Source organism: Oncorhynchus keta, unplaced genomic scaffold (assembly GCF_023373465.1).
Source record: "Oncorhynchus keta strain PuntledgeMale-10-30-2019 unplaced genomic scaffold, Oket_V2 Un_contig_17919_pilon_pilon, whole genome shotgun sequence".
Lineage (NCBI taxonomy): Eukaryota > Metazoa > Chordata > Actinopteri > Salmoniformes > Salmonidae > Oncorhynchus > Oncorhynchus keta.
Window position 1 is genome coordinate 15,331 of NW_026280649.1, and position 20,483 is coordinate 35,813.

General features: G+C 51.2%; 1 pseudogene; it reads left to right on the top strand.

The window, feature by feature from the left end:
* Positions 1-1,166: 1,166 nt before the first annotated feature.
* The window catches only part of LOC127919938 (myosin-11-like), a 52,307-nt pseudogene continuing 32,990 nt past the window's right edge, over positions 1,167-20,483 (top strand).

Genomic DNA, 20,483 nt, shown 5'->3' on the forward strand with positions numbered 1-20,483 from the left:
CTCTTTCTCTCTACCTGTCTCTCTCTCTCTTTCTCTCTCTCTCCCCTCTCTACCCCCCTCTAACTCTCTCCCCCTCCTCCTCTCTATACATGTGATTATATGGTAACACACAGCGGAGTTCCAGATCATAAGGCATTATGACACAGACAAGGTTCAGTCCACAGTTAGTTTCCACAATGTCCTTACATGCACTTGAGCCAAGTAGGCAATTGACTCTGACTAAATAGAATGCAAAATATCTTCAAGATAGCATTGAAAGCATTAAACACATAATATGTGTCCCAAATGACACCCTATATGGGCCCTGACCACCCTGGTCAAAAGCAGTGCACTATATAGGGAATAGGGTGCCATTTGGAACTCAAAAGCTGGTTCATTTCCATGCATTTCCATGGGCTGTAATTTCTAATTATGCCACATATCTTGATCCTTTCTCATTGAGCACACAAACTCTGTCCAGAGAGACGGAGAGGGAGAAAGAGAGAGAGGGAGAGAGACAGAGAGAGAGAGACAGAGAGAGAGAAGGAAGGAAGGAAGGAAGGAAGGAAGGAAGGAAGGAAGGAAGGAAGGAAGGAAGGAAGGAAGGAAGGAAGGAAGGAAGGAAGGAAGGAAAAAGAGTAAGCGAAAGAGAGAGCACAATATTTAGGCTACAGATAAACACAAAAATTAGGTGAACAAATAAAATATATCCTTAGGCTCTATTGTAAACATTCTCTTTTCAAATGGTGTCATTTAGATAAAAGGTGAATGGGCCTGTACATGTTTCATTTGTTGTAACCATGGTTTGCTATTCCATAGAATACATCCACGTTTTATTTCATTCATTCCAAAGAAGTGCTCTGGCAGTAGGATTGAATCGGTCTAAGTCACCATCTGTGGAAGGCCAGCGTCCTAGCTAACCTTGTCATGCCAAGGAGTGGAATGACAGCACAAACAAACTGATACCAGGGTAATGATATCACAAACAAACTGGTACCAGGGTAATGACAGCACAAACAAACTGGTACCAGGGTAATGACAGCAGAAACAAACTGGTACCTCAAATCGTTGGCTGCTGTCAAATTTTGGTCACCATAGAGACGAGGAGGAACCGCGCGCGCTGCTCTCCTCCCACGGGCGGAGCGGGCCGGTTTAAATACCTTGGTTGGATGCTTCATCCGGTGGAAGAATAGTTCAACCCTCATCAGTTTATCTGTCCCGTCCCGCTATCTCGTGGAGTAACGTTTACCCAGACAACTTTGTAGAATAGACTACATCCCGAGTCCATCATCTACCGGAGAAAGACTAAAGTGAGTATTGAGTCTGCTTCCTTTTAAATAAATGTGGCCGTATGCGAATAGTCTACCGGTAACAGCCTGCCGTTCTTTACAGACAGACATATAGAGAGGTCTGTTACTGCGTGCAGGACAGCGTTGTTTGAACACGGAAATATATATCTATTGTCAGTTCTGTTAGAAGAAAGACCGTTGGAAAATGAAATATGCTACAAGGTTTTAGGCGGGCTGCACCTGTTCAGGTGCTACGTGTTGCTTTGCAATGTTTCAATCAACAATGTGCACTTTATTGGACTTTCAGATAAGTTGTTGTCGCTAAATTTAGATGACGTTTCGACTTTTCCATGTAGGACCCGATCCCCTGGGTCTCAGCTTGTGTTTTAGTGTTGTGGTGATATAAGGGTTTAGTTGGGTTGGGTTTGAACAGGCAATAAGCACGACACTACCTACCTACTGTGCCATAAAGGTTTAGACCTCTTGACAGAGGCTGTGTTTACGTACAGGCTAGGATAATAGAGTGATGTTTATGTCAGGTGATAGACTTTTTCCAACTGCCATTTCATTTATTAGCATGTCACCTTGTGCAACAATTCATAGACCTAAAAAATACTAACATCATCACCAGAAGTTGGTTTGACACCCGAGTTGGGATCAATCCCATTTCAACTCCCATCTATTCAAAATACAACCATCTTCACCAGAAGTTGGTTTGACTCCCGAGTTGGGATCAATCCCATTTCAACTCCCATCTATTCCAAATACAACCATCATCACCAGAAGTTGGTTTGACTCCCGAGTTGGGATCAATCCCATTTCAACTCCCATCTATTCCAAATACAATACAATCATGGACACTCTTACTGATGGTTGTGGCTGCTTTGTGTGATGTATTGTTGTCTCTACCTTCTTGCCATTTGTTCTGTTGTCTGTGCCCAATAATGATTGAACCATGTTGTGATGCTGTCATGTTGTGTTGCTGTCATGTTGTGTTGTTGCCATGTTGTGATGCTGTCATGTTGTGCTGCTGCCATGTTGTGATGCTGTCATGTTGTGCTGCTGCCATGTTGTGTTGCTGTCATGTTGTGTTGTTGCCATGTTGTGATGCTGTCATGTTGTGCTGCTGCCATGTTGTGATGCTGTCATGTTGTGCTGCTGCCATGTTGTGTTGCTGTCATGTTGTGTTGTTGCCATGTTGTGATGCTGTCATGTTGTGCTGCTGCCATGTTGTGATGCTGTCATGTTGTGCTGCTGCCATGTTGTGTTGCTGTCATGTTGTGTTGCTGTCATGTTGTGTTGTTGCCATGTTGTGCTGCTACCATGTTGTGATGCTGCCATGTTGTGCTGCTGCCATGTTGTGCTGCTGCCATGTTGTGCTGCTGCCATGTTGTGCTGCTGCCATGTTGTGCTGCTGCCATGTTGTGCTGCTGCCATGTTGTGATGCTGCCATGTTGTGCTGCTGCCATGTTGTGATGCTGCCATGTTGTGCTGCTACCATGTTGTGTTGCTACCATGTTGTGATGCTACCATGTTGTGCTGCTACCATGTTGTGTTGCTACCATGTTGTGCTGCTGCCATGTTGTGCTGCTGCCATGTTGTGCTGCTGCCATGTTGTGCTGCTGCCATGTTGTGCTGCTGCCATGTTGTGATGCTGCCATGTTGTGATGCTACCATGTTGTGATGCTACCATGTTGTGATGCTACCATGCTGTGTTGTCATGTGTTGCTGCCTTGCTATATTGTTGTCTTAGGTCTCTCTTTATGTAGTGTTGTGTTGTCTCTCTTGTCATGATGTGTGTTTTGTCCTATATTTTTTATTTTATTTATTTTTAATCCCATCCCCGTCCCCGCAGGAGGCCTTTTGCCTTCTGGTAGGCCGTCGTTGTAAATAAGAATTTGTTCTTAACTGACTTGCCTAGTTAAATAAATGTTAAATAAGAAATAAATAGATGTGAATGCGGTGACCAGAGACTACGCTGCCTAGTGACTGACTGATTGACAGGTCATCATGTTGGTGTCAACAGTAACGCTAGGCTGGAGCTGGCCACAGGAGACGAGACACTGACTGGACACACAGTTCCCTTATAAGGAATAGAAGTGGTTAAGTCCCTGGCTGTGCCCTTAATCCTATGGGCCCTGGTCAAAAGTAGTGCACTACGTAGGGACTAGGATGCCATTTGGGACGCAAACCCCTAGCATCTCTCTGTATCGGGCCGTCAGAGGCAGTGGGCTTTGAGGAGAGGCTTCAACCAAACATGGTCATCGTTATCGTCCTCCCAGCATGGCTTATCAACCCCTGTTTCAAGGCTTTATAGCTGCAGTTATCCTGCTTATACTTTACATATTCTATGGCGTCGTGGTCATGGGCAGGCGGAGCTGGGCTGCTGCAAAGCCTTGTGGGTCCTGGGACCCGCAGCAGGGAGAGAAGAAGAGCTGTCAGTGAGTAATGATGACGTGGACCATGCAGTTCACTATATGAAGAGGGGGTTACCTGAGAGGCAGATTGATAAGTGAGGCTGTACATTTATTTATCTGTATATTTATCTATGCGGTTGTAGGAGATTGGGAATGAGAACCTGAATAAATAACTATTATATAATAACTATTAAATAATTATTTAACAAATTAATTGAGATTGAAACTGAAGCTGTAGATCGATATAACGAGGCATTGGAGGACGAATTTAAAATGTGCTGTTAAACCACAGAGTGATACAGAGAGAGACAAAGAGAGGGGGGAAGAGAGAGACTGGACAGAGACAGACGGGCGGACGGACAGACAGACAGACAGACAGACAGACAGACAGACAGACAGACAGACAGACAGACAGACAGACAGACAGACAGACAGACAGACAGACAGACAGACAGACAGACAGACAGACAGACAGATGGACAGACGGAATGTTTCTGAGGTCTAAAGTAGCATTTCCTATTAATCACTGTGATTGTTGTTGTTTGAGTTGATGTTTTGTGAATTCCCCATCAGAGGGATAGTTATAACATCATACTCTCTCCCCCTCTATCTATATCTCTCCTTCTCCTCCTCTCTTCCTATATCTCTCCTTCTCCTCTCTTCATCTCTCCCTCTCTTCCTATATCTCTCCTTCTCCTCCTCTCTTCATCTCTCCCTCTCTTCCTATATCTCTCCTTCTCCTCTCTTCATCTCCTCCTCTCTTTCTATATCTCCTTCTCCTCCTCTCTTCATCTCTCCCTCTCTTCCTATATCTCTCCTTCATCTCCTCCTCTCTTCCTATATCTCTCCTTCTCCTCCTCTCTTCCCATATCTCTCCTTCTCCTCCTCTCTTCCTATATCTCTCCTTCTCCTCCTCTCTTCCTATATCTCTCCTTCTCCTCCTCTCTTTCCATATCTCTCCTTCTCCTCCTCTCTTCCTATATCTCTCCTTCTCCTCCTCTCTTCCTATATCTCTCCTTCTCCTCCTCTCTTCCCATATCTCTCCTTCTCCTCCTCTCTTCCTATATCTCTCCTTCTCCTCCTCTCTTCCTATATCTCTCCTTCTCCTCCTCTCTTCCTATATCTCTCCTTCTCCTCCTCTCTTCCTATCTCTCCCTCTCTTCCTATATCTCTCCTTCTCCTCCTCTCTTCCTATATCTCTCCTCCTCTCTTCATCTCTCCCCCTCTTCCTATATCTCTCCTTCTCCTCCTCTCTTCCTATATCTCTCCTCCTCTCTTCATCTCTCCCCCTCTTCCTATATCTCTCCTTCTCCTCCTCTCTTCCTATATCTCTCCTTCTCCTCTCTTCATCTCTCCCTCTCTTCCTATATCTCTCCTTCTCCTCCTCCTCTTCATCTCTCCCCTCTTCCTATATCTCTCCTTCTCCTCTCTTCATCTCCTCCTCTCTTCCTATATCTCTCCTTCTCCTCCTCTCTTCATCTCTCCCTCTCTTCCTATATCTCTCCTTCTCCTCTCTTCATCTCCTCCTCTCTTCCTATATCTCTCCTTCTCCTCCTCTCTTCCTATATCTCTCCTTCTCCTCCTCTCTTCATCTCTCCCCCGCTTCCTATATCTCTCCTTCTCCTCCTCTCTTCCTATATCTCTCCTTCTCCTCCTCTCTTCCTATATCTCTCCTCTCTTCCTATATCTCTCCTTCTCCTCCTCTCTTCCTATATCTCTCCTCCTCTCTTCATCTCTCCCTCTCTTCCAGATATCTCTCCTTCTCCTCCTCTCTTCCTATATCTCTCCTTCTCCTCCTCTCTTCCTATATCTCTCCTTCTCCTCCTCTCTTCCTATATCTCTCCTTCTCCTCCTCTCTTCCTATATCCCTCCTTCTCCTCCTCTCTTCATCTCTCCCCCTCTTCCTATATCTCTCCTTCTCCTCCTCTCTTCCTATATCTCTCCTCCTCTCTTCCTATATCTCTCCCCCTCTTCCTATATCTCTCCTTCTCCTCCTCTCTTCCTATATCTCTCCTCCTCTCTTCCTATATCTCTCCCCCTCTTCCTATATCTCTCCTTCTCCTCCTCTCTTCCTATATCTCTCCTGCTCTCTTCCCATATCTCTCCTCCTCTCTTCCTATATCTCTCCCTCTCTTCCTATATCTCTCCTTCTCCTCCTCTTCATCTCTCCCTCTCTTCCTATATCTCTCTTTCTCCTCCTCTCTTCCTATATCTCTCCTCCTCTCTTCATCTCTCCCTCTCTTCCTATATCTCTCTTTCTCCTCCTCTCTTCCTATATCTCTCCTCCTCTCTTCATCTCTCCCTCTCTTCCTATATCTCTCTCTCTCCTCCTCTCTTCACATCTCCCCCTCTTCCTATATCTCTCCTTCTGCTCCTCATCTCTCCCTTTTCCTCTCTCTTTCTCTCCCTCTCCCTCAGCTTTGAGACCGACCCTCCAATTACTGACCCTCCAATCACAGACAACCTTCCTGTCACCGACGACGACCTTCCCAAGATGGCTGCCGACTCCGCCTCTGACGACAGCAAGTTCCTGCGGCAGGACGACGACTTCAGGAACAGTGGTGTGGGGCAGGCTGATTGGTCGGCCAAGAAGATGGTGTGGATCCCGTCAGAGAAGGAGGGGTTTGAGGCCGCCAGCATCAAGGAGGAGAAGGGAGACGATGTAAGGATGTTACACCCCAAATGGCACCCTATTCCCTATTTAGTACACTACTTTTCACCAGGGCCCTAGTAAATCTTCCTCCTCCTCTTCTTCCTCATCTTCTTCTTCCTCCTCCTCCACCTCCTCATCTTCCTCTTCATCCTCTTCCTCCTCATTTTCCTCCTCTTCCTGCTTTTCCTCTCCCTCCTTCTCCTCCTCTTCATCTTTTTCATCCTCTTCCTCCTCCTCCTCCTTCTCTTTCTCCTCTTCATTTTTTTCCTCCTCTTCCTCCTTCTCCTCCTCTTCATCTTTTTCCTCCTTCTCCTCCTCTTTCTCCTCTTCATCTTTTTCCTCCTCTTCCTCCTTCCTCCCCTCTTCATCTTTTTCCTCCTCTTCCTCCTTCTCCTCCTTTCTCCTCTTCTTCCTCCTCCTCTTCCTCCACCTACTCATGTTCCTCCTCATCCTCTTCCTCCTCATTTCCCTCCTCTTCTTCCTTTTCCTTCTGCTCCTGATCTTCATCCTCCTCTTCCTCCTTCTCCTCCTCTTCATCTTTTTCCTCCTTCTCCTCTTCCTCTCTCCTCCTCTCCAGGTGCTGGTAGAGTTGGCTAACGGTAGGAAAGCGACAGTCAACAAGGATGACATCCAGAAGATGAACCCTCCTAAGTTCAGTAAGGTGGAGGACATGGCAGCTCTAACCTGTCTCAACGAGGCCTCTGTCCTCCACAACCTCAAAGAGAGGTACTTCTCCAGCCTCATCTACGTGAGTACACTCTTACAACAAATGGGTTCCTAAAGGGTTCTTCAGTCCCCATAGGAGAAGCCTTTTGGGTCCCTTGTAGAAACCTCTGTGGAAAGGGTCCTATATGGAACCCAAAAGGGTTCTCCCTGGAACCAAAAAGGTTCTACCTGGAACCCAAAAAGTGTTATTCAAAGGGTTCTCCTATGGGGATAGCCGAAGATGCATTTTAGGTTCTAGATAGCACTTATTTGTTCACCTTTTACTGCAGTGGGCTAAATCAGCGTCGCACAGAGTGTTTCTGGGTCGTCTTAAACAAATCTACTTTGAAACAAAAGTATACACCTCACACACATGGTTATGGGCTGAAATAAAATACCATGTCAGATACAGAGTTGAAATGTATTCAATGTTGAGTTTGTATCCCAGTATTACACTTTATATACATCTCAGAAGACTGAAATATAACAACAGTTGACGGAGAAACACAGAATTCTCAGCGGGTTTTTCTCAGCGGGTTTTTCTGAATAGTGTTTATAAAATGATCATATGAATAACATTCCACCCATGAGGCCACTGGAGGGTGATTTGATCATTTGACTGCAGGAAACGCATACAAGTGTATAGACAATATCCGTATAGACACACACACACACACAAACACACACACACACAAACACACACACACACACACACACACATGATGTCAATGAGCAATTTGTGCTGAAGTTTTTGTCATGTGTACAGAACAAAAATGATGATTTTGTTGTAACTGTATGTTGATCCTAACCTTTCCTCTCCTCCTCTTCCTCTTCATCATCTTCCTCTTCCTCCTTTTTCTCCCCTGCTCTCTTCCTCATCTTGCCCCTCTCCTCCCATCTTTCTCCTCTCACCTCCTCCTCCTCCCCTCCTCCTCTCCTCTCTTCTTCCTCCCTCCTCCTCCTCTCCTCTTCCTCCATCCTCTTCCTTCACCTCCCCTCCCCTCCTCTCCCCCTCCCCCTTCCCTCTCCCCCTCTCCTCCTCCACTCCCCCTCCCTCCCCCCTCCTCTCCAGACATATTCAGGTCTGTTCTGTGTGGTGGTGAACCCCTATAAGATGCTTCCTATCTACTCAGAGAAGATCATTCAGATATATAAGGGGAAGAAACGCCACGAGGTTCCTCCTCACATCTACTCCATCACTGATAACGCTTACAGGAACATGATGCAAGGTGAGAGAGAGAGAGAGAGAGAGAGAGAGAGAGAGAGAGAGAGAGAGAGAGAGAGAGAGAGAGAGAGAGAGAGAGAGAGAGAGAGAGAGAGAGAGAGAGAGAGAGAGAGAGAGAGAGAGAGAGAGAGAGAGAGAGAGAGAGAGAGAGAGAGAGAGAGAGAGAGAGAGAGAGAGAGAGAGAGAGAGAGAGAGAGAGAGAGAGAGAGAGAGAGAGAGAGAGAGAGAGAGAGAGAGAGAGAGAGAGAGAGAGAGAGAGAGAGAGAGAGAGAGAGAGAGAGAGAGAGAGAGAGAGATTATTTTTTCGTGACTTAAAAACGGTGACCCCGGACATGCCGAATTGGCGACATTCTGGAAAGGACCCCAAAAATAATTTTAAACCATTTTCACAAAAAAAGTGATTTTTAAAATGTATTTTTTCACAAAACAGCCAATGATAACTAGGTTATATACACGGGGTACCAGTACCAAGTCAATGATAACTAGGCTATATACAGTTCAAGTCGGAAGTTTACATACACTTAGGTTGGAGTCATTAAAACTCATTTTTCAGCCACTCCACATACAGTATTTCTTGTTAACAAGCTATAGTTTCTATTGGGTCAGAAGTTTACATACACTAAGTTGACTGGGCCTTTAAACAGCTTGGAAAATTCCAGAAAATGATGTCATGGCTTTAGAAGCTTCTGATAAGCTAATTGACATCATTTGAGTCAAGTGGAGGTGTACCTGTGGATGTATTTCAAGGCCTACCTTCAAACTCAGTGCCTCTTTGCTTGACATCATGGGAAAATTAAAAGAAATCAGCCAAGACCCCAGAAAAAACATTGTAGACCTCCACAAGTCTGGTTCATCCTTGGGAACAATTTCCAAATGCCTGAAGGAACCACGTTCATCTGTACAAACAATAGTACGCAAGTATAAACACCATGGGACCACGAACACCATGGGACCACGAACACCATGGGACCACGAACACCATGGGACCACGAACACCATGGGACCACGAACACCATGGGACCACGATGGGACCACGAACACCATGGGACCACGAACACCATGGGACCACGAACACCATGGGACCACGAACACCATGGGACCACGAACACCATGGGACCACGAACACCATGGGACCACGAACACCATGGGACCACGAACACCATGGGACCACGAACACCATGGGACCACGAACACCATGGGACCACGAACACCATGGGACCACGAACACCATGGGACCACGAACACCATGGGACCACGAACACCATGGGACCACGAACACCATGGGACCACGAACACCATGGGACCACGAACACCATGGGACCACGAACACCATGGGACCACGAACACCATGGGACCACCAACACCATGGGACCACGAACACCATGGGACCACGATGGGACCACGAACACCATGGGACCACGAACACCATGGGACCACGAACACCATGGGACCACGAACACCATGGGACCACGCAGCCGTCATACCGCTCAGGAAGGAGACGCGTTCTGTCTCCTAGAGATTAACGCACTTTGGTGTGAAAAGTGCTAATCAATCCCAGAACAACAGCAAAGGACCTGATGAAGATGCTGGAGGAAACAGGTACAAAAGTATATATCTATACACAGTAAAACGAGTCCAATATCGACATAACCTGAAAGGCCGCTCAGCAAGGAAGAAGCCACTGCTCATAAACTGCCGCACATGGGGACAAAGATCGTACTTTTTGGAGAAATGTCCTCTGGTCTGATGAAACAAAATATAATTGTTTGGCCATAATGACCATCGTTATGCTTGGAGGAAAAAGGGGGAGGCTTGCGAGCCGAAGAACACCATCCCAACCATGAAGCACGGGGGTGGCAGCATCATGTTGTGGGGGTACTTTGCTGCAGGAGGGACTGGTGCACTTCACAAAATAGATGGCATCATGAGGAAGGAAATGAAGTGGCTATATTGAAGCAGCATCTCAGGACAACAGTCAGGAAGTTAAAGCTTGGTCGCAAATGGACAATGACCCCAAGCATGCTTCCAAAGTTGTGGCAAAATGGCTTAAGGACAACAAAGTCAAGGTATTGGAGTGGCCATCACAAAGCCCTGACCTCAATCCTATAGAACATTTGTGGGCAGAACTGAAAAAGTGTGTGCGAGCAAGGAGGCCTACAAACCTGACTCAGTTACACCAGCTCTGTCAGGAGGAATGGGCCAAAATTCACCCAACTTATTGTGGGAAGCTTGTGGAAGTCTACCCAAAATGTTTGACCCAAGTTAAACAATTTAAAGGCAATGCTACCAAATACTAATTGAGTGTATGTAAACTTCTGACCCACTGGGAATGTGATGAAAGAAATTAAAGCTGAAATAAATCATTCTCTCTCTCTAAAATTATTCTCTAAAATTATTCTGACATTTTACATTCTTAAAATAAAGTGGTAATCCTAACTGACCTAAGACAGGGAATGTTTACGAGGACTAAATGTCAGGAATTGTGAAAAACTGAGTTTAACGTATTTAGCTAAGGTGTATGTAAACTTCCCTACTTCAACTGTAGTTCTGTACATATAGGTAGTGGTAAAGACCACGAACACCAACCTGACGAGGCAACAGGATTAAACAGACAGAACTATTTTGGGTTCCATGTAGAACCCTTTCCACACTACATAGAACCCAAAAGTAGTGCATTATTTAGGGAATAGAATTCCAGACAGAACCCAAATCCTACTGGTCCAGTTTCCTGCCAACAGAAGAGGGGTGATCTCCTAAATACCCAGACATCTGTCTGTGTGTGTTAAGTTGTGTGTGATAAGGTGTGTGTGTGGGTGTATGTATGTATGTGTGTGTGTTTCAAAATATCCAGACATGGAGTCTGTCTGTGTGTGTTAAGTTGTGTGTGATAAGGTGTGTGTGTGGGTGTATGTATGTATGTGTGTGTGTTTCAAAATATCCAGACATGGAGTCTGTCTGTGTGTGTTAAGTTGTGTGTGTGGGTGTATGTATGTGTATGTATGTGTGTGTGTTTCAAAATACCCATACATGGAGCAGGTTACCAAGGTTACCTTCCTCCAGTAGCCCTCTCCATCCCCCTGCTATTTTTAGCCAATATTGAGTGACAGCGAAGTTAATCTGGTGCAGAAATAGATTTAGGAAGATTTAGGGAAGCTGTTCCTGGCCTCTAGTCTTTCCTCTGTGTGTGAGTGAACAGAGCACCTTGAGTTCATGTTTGGTGTGTTCAGCTTGGCTTCAACTGTCCTGCCTGAACCCATCTCTCTCCCTCTGTTTCCCTTCTCTGCTTCTCTCTCTCTCCCCCTCCCTACCTCCCTCTCTCCATCTCCCTCCTTCCCTATCTCTCCCCCTCCCTAGATCCCTCTCTCCATCTCCCTCCTTCCCTATCTCTCCTTCCCCCTTCTGTCCCCCGCCCTCCCTCTCTCTCTCTCTCTCCCCCTCCCTCTCTCTCTCCCCTCCCTCTCTCCATCCCTCTGTCTCTCCCTCACCCTCTCTCCATCTCCCTCCTTCCCTATCTCTCCCTCCCTCCCTCTCTCTCTCCCCTCCCCTCTCTCCATCCCTCTGTCTCTCCCCTCACCCTCTCTCCATCTCCCTCCTTCCCTCTCTCTCCCTCCCTCTCTCTCTCCCCTCCCTCTCTCCATCCTCTGTCTCTCCCTCACCCTCTCTCCATCTCCCTCCTTCCCTATCTCTCCCTCCCTCTCTCTCTCCCCTCCCTCTCTCCATCCCTCTGTCTCTCCTCACCCTCTCTCCATCTCCCTCCTTCCCTATCTCTCCCTCCTCTCTCTCTCCCCTCCTCTCTCCATCCCTCTGTCTCTCCCTCACCCTCTCTTCATCTCCCTCCGTCCCTATCTCTCCTCTCTCCCTCCCTCCCTCCCTCTCCCCATCCCTCTCTGTTCTGTCTCTCTCTCTCTCACCCTCTCTCCATCTCCCTCCGTCCCTATCTCTCCCTCCCTCCCCTCCCTCTCCCCATCCCTCTCTGTCTCTCTGTCTCTCTCTCTCCCTCCCTCCTCTCCCCCTCCCTCCCTCCCTCCCTTCCCTTCCCTTTCTCCCTCCCTCCCTTTCTCTCTGTCTTTCTCCACAGAGCGTGAGGACCAGTCAATTCTGTGCACGTGAGTCCAAACCTCAAACACAAACATGTTTTTTCCAACACATGACCTTGTTGCCCCATGTACCAGGGATGCGTCCCAAACGTCACCTTATCCCGTGACCTTGGGTCTATCAGGTTCTACCTGAGCTAAGCAATGTTCTGAGATATGGAGCATCAATGTTTTCACATCTCAGAATTATTTTGTTCACTGTTAGAATAAAGGGTTCCAAAAGGGTTCTTCCCCTGTCCCCATATGAGAGACCTTTTTGGTTCCAGGTAGAACCCTTTCTGGTTCCAGAACCCTCTGTGGAAAGGGTTTCACATGGAACCCAAAAGGGTTCTACCTGGAACCAAAAGGGTTCTACCTGGAACCAAAAAGGGTTCTTCAAAGGGTTATTGAAATATTACCCCTATTGGGGACAGCAGGGGGTGCATCTGCAGATAGAACCCTATGGTTCTGACATCTGCAGATAGAACCCTATGGTTCTGAAATCTGCAGATAGAACCCTATGGTTCTAAAATCTGCAGATAGAACCCTATGGTTCTGACATCTGCAGATAGAACCCTATGGTTCTGACATCTGCAGATAGAACCCTATGGTTCTGAAATGTCAATCTGGGTTCAGCCATAAGTTTCTATCTGACACTTCTGAATTAGACAGAGGTGAGTCTGGACCCCTGTCCCTCTCCTCCCTAACCCCTGTCTCTCTAACCCCTGTCCCTCTCTCTCTAACCCCTGTCTCTCTCCTCTCCACCCCACCAGAGGTGAGTCTGGACCCTGTCCCTCTCCTCCCTAACCCCCTGTCCTCTCTAACCCCCTGTCCCTCTCTCTAACCCCCTGTCCCCTCTCTCTAACCCCTGTCTCTCTCCTCTCTACCCCACCAGAGGTGAGTCTGGACCCCTGTCCCTCTCCTCCCTAACACCCTATCCCTCTCTCTCTAACCCCCTGTCTCTCTCCTCTCCACCCCACCAGAGGTGAGTCTGGACCCCTGTCCCTCTCTCTCTAACCCCCTGTCCCTCTCTCTCTAAACCCCTGTCTCTCTCCTCTCTACCCCACCAGAGGTGAGTCTCCCTGTCCCTCTCCTCCCTAACACCCTATCCCCTCTATCTAACCCCCTGTCTCTCTCCTCTCCACCCCACCAGAGGTGAGTCTGGACCCTGTCCCTCTCTCTCTAACCCCCTGTCCCCTCTCTCTAACCCCTGTCTCTCTCCTCTCCACCCCACCAGAGGTGAGTCTGGACCCCTGTCCCCTCTCTCTAACCCCCTGTCTCTCTCCTCTCTACCCCACCAGAGGTGAGTCTGGACCCCTGTCCTCTCCTCCCTAACACCCTATCCCTCTCTCTCTAACCCCCTGTCTCTCTCCTCTCTACCCCCCTGTCCCTCTCTCTCTAACCCCCTGTCCCTCTCTCTCTCCCCTGTCTCTCTCCTCTCCACCCCACCAGAGGTGAGTCTGGACCCCTGTCCCTCTCTCTCTAACCCTGTCTCTCTCCTCTCTACCCCCACCAGAGGTGAGTCTGGACCCCTGTCCCTCTCCTCCCTAACACCCTATCCTCTCTCCTAACCCCCTGTCTCTCTCCTCTCTAACCCCCTGTCCCTCTCTCTCTAACCCCTGTCTCTCTCCTCTCTACCCCACCAGAGGTGAGTCTGGACCCCTGTCCTCTCTCTCTAACCCCTGTCTCTCTCCTCTCTACCCCACCAGAGGTGTGTCTGGATCCCCTGTCCTCTCCTCCCTAACCCCTATCCCTCTCTCTCTAACCCCTATCTCTCTCTCTAACCCCCTGTCTCTCTCCTCTCTACCCCACCAGAGGTGAGTCTGGACCCCTGTCCCTCTCCTCTCTAACCCCCTGTCCTCTCTCTAACCCCCTGTCTCTTTCCTCTCTACCCCACCAGAGGTGAGTCTGGACCCCTGTCCCTCTCCTCTCTAACCCCCTGTCCCTCTCTCTCTAACCCCCTGTCCCTCTCCTCTCTAACCCCTGTCCCTCTCTCTCTAACCCCCTGTCTCTCTCCTCTCTACCCCACCAGAGGTGAGTCTGGACCCCTGTCCCTCTCTCTCTAACCCCCTGTCCCTCTCCTCTCTAACCCCCTGTCCCTCTCTCTCTAACCCCCTGTCTCTCTCCTCTCTACCCCACCAGAGGTGAGTCTGGACCCCTGTCCCTCTCCTCCCTAACCCTGTCCCTCTCTCTCTAACCCCCTGTCTCTCTCCTCTCTACCCTACCAGAGGTGAGTCTGGACCCCTGTCCCTCTCTCCCTAACCCCCTGTCCCTCTCTCCCTAACCCCTGTCCCTCTCTCTAACCCCTGTCCTCTCTCTCTAACCCCTGTCCCTCTCTCTAACCCCTGTCCCTCTCCTCTCTAACCCCTGTCCCTCTCTCTCTAACCCCTGTCCTCTCTCTCTAACCCCTGTTTTTCTCTCTCTAACCCCTGTCCTCTCTCTCTAACCCCCTGTCCCCTCTCTCTAACCCCTGTCTATCTCCTCTCTAACCCCTGTCCCTCTCTCTCTAACCCCTGTCCCTCTCCTCTCTAACCCCTGTCCCTCTCTCTCTAACCCCCTGTCCTCTCCTCTCTAACCCCTGTCCCTCCTCTCTAACCCCTGTCCCTCTCCTCTCTAACCCCTGTCCCTGTCTCTCTAACCCCTGTCCCTCTCCTCTCTAACCCCCTGTTTTCTCCCTAACCCCTGTCTCTTCCTCTCTACCCCTGTCCCTCTCCTCTCTAACCCCCTGTCCTCTCTCTCTAACCCCTGTCTCTCTCCTCTCTACCCTACCAGAGGTGAGTCTGGACCCCTGTCCTCTCTCTCTAACCCCTGTCTCTCTCCTCAGAACCCTCAGAGGTGAGTCTGGACCCCTGTCCCTCTCTCCCTAACCCCTGTAAAGGGTCTCTACCTGGAACCACCAGAGGTGAGTCTGGACCCCTGTCCCTCTCTCCCTAACCCCTGTCTCTCTCCTCTCTACCCCACCAGAGGTGAGTCTGGACCCCTGTCCCTCTCTCCCTAACCCCTGTCTCTCTCCTCTCTACCCCACCAGAGGTGAGTCTGGACCCCTGTCCCTCTCTCCCTAACCCCCTATCCCTCTCTCTCTAACCCCTGTCCCCCTCTCTCTCTAACCCCTGTCTCTTCCTCTCCACCCCACCAGAGGTGAGTCTGGACCCTGTCCCTCTCCTCCCTAACCCCCTGTCCCTCTCTCTCTAACCCCCTGTCCCTCTCTCTCTAACCCCCTGTCCCTCTCTCTCTAACCCCCTGTCTCTCTCCTCTCTACCCCACCAGAGGTGAGTCTGGACCCCTGTCCCTCTCCTCCCTAACACCCTATCCCTCTCTCTCTAACCCCCTGTCTCTCTCCTCTCCACCCCACCAGAGGTGAGTCTGGACCCCTGTCCCTCTCTCTCTAACCCCCTGTCCCTCTCTCTCTAAACCCCTGTCTCTCTCCTCTCTACCCCACCAGAGGTGAGTCTGGACCCCTGTCCCTCTCCTCCCTAACACCCTATCCCTCTCTCTCTAACCCCCTGTCTCTCTCCTCTCCACCCCACCAGAGGTGAGTCTGGACCCCTGTCCCCCTCTCTAACCCCCTGTCCTCTCTCTCTAACCCCTGTCTCTCTCCTCTCCACCCCACCAGAGGTGAGTCTGGACCCCTGTCCCTCTCTCTCTAACCCCTGTCTCTCTCCTCTCTACCCCACCAGAGGTGAGTCTGGACCCCTGTCCCTCTCCTCCCTAACACCCTATCCCTCTCTCTCTAACCCCCTGTCTCTCTCCTCTCTAACCCCCTGTCCCTCTCTCTCTAACCCCCTGTCTCTCTCCTCTCTACCCCACCAGAGGTGAGTCTGGACCCCTGTCCCTCTCTCTCTAACCCCCTGTCCCTCTCTCTCTAACCCCCTGTCTCTCTCCTCTCCACCCCACCAGAGGTGAGTCTGGACCCCTGTCCCTCTCTCTCTAACCCCCTGTCTCTCTCCTCTCTACCCCACCAGAGGTGAGTCTGGACCCCTGTCCCTCTCCTCCCTAACACCCTATCCCTCTCTCTCTAACCCCCTGTCTCTCTCCTCTCTAACCCCTGTCCCTCTCTCTCTAACCCCTGTCTCTCTCCTCTCTACCCCACCAGAGGTGAGTCTGGACCCCTGTCCCTCTCTCTCTAACCCCCTGTCTCTCTCCTCTCTACCCCACCAGAGGTGTGTCTGGACCCCTGTCCCTCTCCTCCCTAACCCCTATCCCTCTCTCTCTAACCCCTATCCCTCTCTCTCTAACCCCCTGTCTCTCTCCTCTCTACCCCACCAGAGGTGAGTCTGGACCCCTGTCCCTCTCCTCTCTAACCCCCTGTCCCTCTCTCTCTAACCCCCTGTCTCTTTCCTCTCTACCCCACCAGAGGTGAGTCTGGACCCCTGTCCCTCTCCTCTCTAACCCCCTGTCCCTCTCTCTCTAACCCCTGTCCCTCTCCTCTCTAACCCCCTGTCCCTCTCTCTCTAACCCCCTGTCTCTCTCCTCTCTACCCCACCAGAGGTGAGTCTGGACCCCTGTCCCTCTCTCTCTAACCCCCTGTCCCTCTCCTCTCTAACCCCTGTCCCTCTCTCTCTAACCCCTGTCTCTCTCCTCTCTACTCCCACCAGAGGTGAGTCTGGACCCCCTGTCCCTCTCCTCCCTAACCCTGTCCTCTCTCTAACCCCTGTCTCTCTCCTCTCTAACCCTACCAGAGGTGAGTCTGGACCCCTGTCCCTCTCCCTAACCCCCTGTCCCTCTCCCTAACCCCTGTCCTCTCTAACCCCTGTCCCTCTCCTCTCTAACCCCTGTCCCTCTCTCTAACCCCCTGTCCTCTCCTCTCTAACCCCTGTCCTCTCTCTCTAACCCCTGTCCCTCTCCTCTCTAACCCCTGTCCCTGTCTCTCTCTAACCCCTGTCCCTCTCCTCTCTAACCCCCTGTCCTCTCTCCTCTAACCCCTGTCCCTCTCCTCTCTAACCCCTGTCCCTCCCTCTCTAACCCCTGTCCCTCTCTCTAACCCCCTGTCCCCTCTCTCTAACCCCTGTCCCTCTCTCTCTAACCCCTGTCCCTCTCTCTAACCCCTGTCTATCTCCTCCTCTAACCCCTGTCCCTCTCTCTCTAACCCCCTGTCCCTCTCTCCTCTAACCCCTGTCCTCTCTCTAACCCCTGTCCCTCTCCTCTCTAACCCCTGTCCCTCTCTCTCTAACCCCTGTCCTCTCCTCTCTAACCCCTGTCCCTCTCTCTCTAACCCCCTGTCCCTCTCCTCTCTAACCCCCTGTCCCTCTCTCCCTAACCCCCTGTCTCTCTCCTCTCTACCCCCTGTCCCTCTCCTCTCTAACCCCCTGTCCCTCTCTCTCTAACCCCCTGTCTCTCTCCTCTCTACCCTACCAGAGGTGAGTCTGGACCCCTGTCCCTCTCCTCTCTAACCCCCTGTCTCTCTCCTCTCTACCCTACCAGAGGTGAGTCTGGACCCCTGTCCCTCTCTCCCTAACCCCCTGTATCTCTCCTCTCTACCCCACCAGAGGTGAGTCTGGACCCCTGTCCCTCTCTCCCTAACCCCCTGTCTCTCTCCTCTCTACCCCACCAGAGGTGAGTCTGGACCCCTGTCCCTCTCTCCCTAACCCCCTGTCTCTCTCCTCTCTACCCCACCAGAGGTGAGTCTGGACCCCTGTCCCTCTCTCCCTAACCCCCTATCCCTCTCTCTCTAACCCCCTGTCCCTCTCTCTCTAACCCCCTGTCTCTCTCCTCTCCACCCCACCAGAGGTGAGTCTGGACCCCTGTCCCTCTCCTCCCTAACCCCCTGTCCCTCTCTCTCTAACCCCCTGTCCCTCTCTCTCTAACCCCCTGTCCCTCTCTCTCTAACCCCCTGTCTCTCTCCTCTCTACCCCACCAGAGGTGAGTCTGGACCCCTGTCCCTCTCCTCCCTAACACCCTATCCCTCTCTCTCTAACCCCCTGTCTCTCTCCTCTCCACCCCACCAGAGGTGAGTCTGGACCCCTGTCCCTCTCTCTCTAACCCCCTGTCCCTCTCTCTCTAAACCCCTGTCTCTCTCCTCTCTACCCCACCAGAGGTGAGTCTGGACCCCTGTCCCTCTCCTCCCTAACACCCTATCCCTCTCTCTCTAACCCCCTGTCTCTCTCCTCTCCACCCCACCAGAGGTGAGTCTGACCCTGTCTCTCTCTCTAACCCCTGTCCCTCTCTCTCTAACCCCTGTCTCTCTCCTCTCCACCCCACCAGAGGTGAGTCCCCCTGTCCCTCTCTCTCTAACCCCTGTCTCTCTCCTCTCTACCCCACCAGAGGTGAGTCTGGACCCCTGTCCTCTCCTCCCTAACACCCTATCCTCTCTCTCTAACCCCCTGTCTCTCTCCTCTCTAACCCCCTGTCCCTCTCTCTCTAACCCCTGTCTCTCTCCCTCTACCCCACCAGAGGTGAGTCTGGACCCCTGTCCCCTCTCTCTAACCCCTGTCCCTCTCTCTCTAACCCCTGTCTCTCTCCTCTCCACCCCACCAGAGGTGAGTCTGGACCCCTGTCCCTCTCTCTCTAACCCCTGTCTCTCTCCCTCTACCCCACCAGAGGTGAGTCTGGACCCCTGTCCCTCTCCTCCCTAACACCCTATCCCTCTCTCTCTAACCCCTGTCTCTCTCTCTCTAACCCCTGTCCCTCTCTCTCTAACCCCTGTCTCTCTCCTCTCTAACCCCACCAGAGGTGAGTCTGGACCCCTGTCCCTCTCTCCTAACCCCTGTCTCTCTCCTCTCTACCCCACCAGAGGTGAGTCTGGACCCCTGTCCCTCTCCTCCCTAACCCCCTATCCCTCCTCTCTAACCCCTCCTCTCTCTCTAACCCCTGTCTCTCTCCTCTCTACCCCACCAGAGGTGAGTCTGGACCCCTGTCCCTCTCCTCCCTAACACCCTATCCCTCTCTCTCTAACCCCTGTCTCTCTCCTCTCCACCCCACCAGAGGTGAGTCTGGACCCCTGTCCCCTCTCTCTAACCCCTGTCCCTCTCTCTCTAACCCCCTGTCTCTCTCCTCTCCACCCCACCAGAGGTGAGTCTGGACCCCTGTCCCTCTCTCTCTAACCCCCTGTCTCTCTCCTCTCTACATCACCAGAGGTGAGTCTGGACCCCTGTCCCTCTCCTCCCTAACACCCTATCCCTCTCTCTACCCCCTGTCTCTCTCCTCTCTAACCCCTGTCCCTCTCTCTCTAACCCCTGTCTCTCTCCTCTCTACCCCACCAGAGGTGAGTCTGGACCCCTGTCCCTCTCTCTCTAACCCCCTGTCCCTCTCTCTCTAACCCCCTGTCTCTCTCCTCTCCACCCCACCAGAGGTGAGTCTGGACCCCTGTCCCTCTCTCTAACCCCCTGTCTCTCTCCTCTCTACCCCACCAGAGGTGAGTCTGGACCCCTGTCCCTCTCCTCCCTAACACCCTATCCCTCTCTCTAACCCCCTGTCTCTCTCCTCTCTAACCCCTGTCCCTCTCTCTCTAACCCCCCTGTCTCTCTCCTCTCTACCCCACCAGAGGTGAGTCTGGACCCCTGTCCCTCTCTCTCTAACCCCTGTCTCTCTCCTCTCTACCCCACCAGAGGTGTGTCTGACCCCTGTCCCTCTCCTCCCTAACCCCTATCCCTCTCTCTCTAACCCCTATCCCCTCTCTCTAACCCCCTGTCTCTCTCCTCTCTACCCCACCAGAGGTGAGTCTGACCCCTGTCCCTCTCCTCTCTAACCCCTGTCCCTCTCTCTCTAACCCCTGTCTCTTTCCCTCTACCCCACCAGAGGTGAGTCTGACCCCTGTCTCCTCTCTAACCCCTGTCCCTCTCTCTCTAACCCCCTGTCCCTCTCCTCTCTAACCCCCTGTCCCTCTCTCTCTAACCCCCTGTCTCCTCCTCTCTACCCCACCAGAGGTGAGTCTGGACCCCTGTCCTCTCTCTCTAACCCCCTGTCCCTCTCCTCTCTAACCCCTGTCCTCTCTCTCTAACCCCTGTCTCTCTCCTCTCTACCCCACCAGAGGTGAGTCTGGACCCCTGTCCCTCTCCTCCCTAACCCTGTCCCTCTCTCTCTAACCCCTGTCTCTCTCCTCTCTACCCTACCAGAGGTGAGTCTGGACCCCTGTCCCTCTCCCTAACCCCCCTCTCTCCCTAACCCCTGTCCTCTCTCTCTAACCCCTGTCCCTCCTCTCTAACC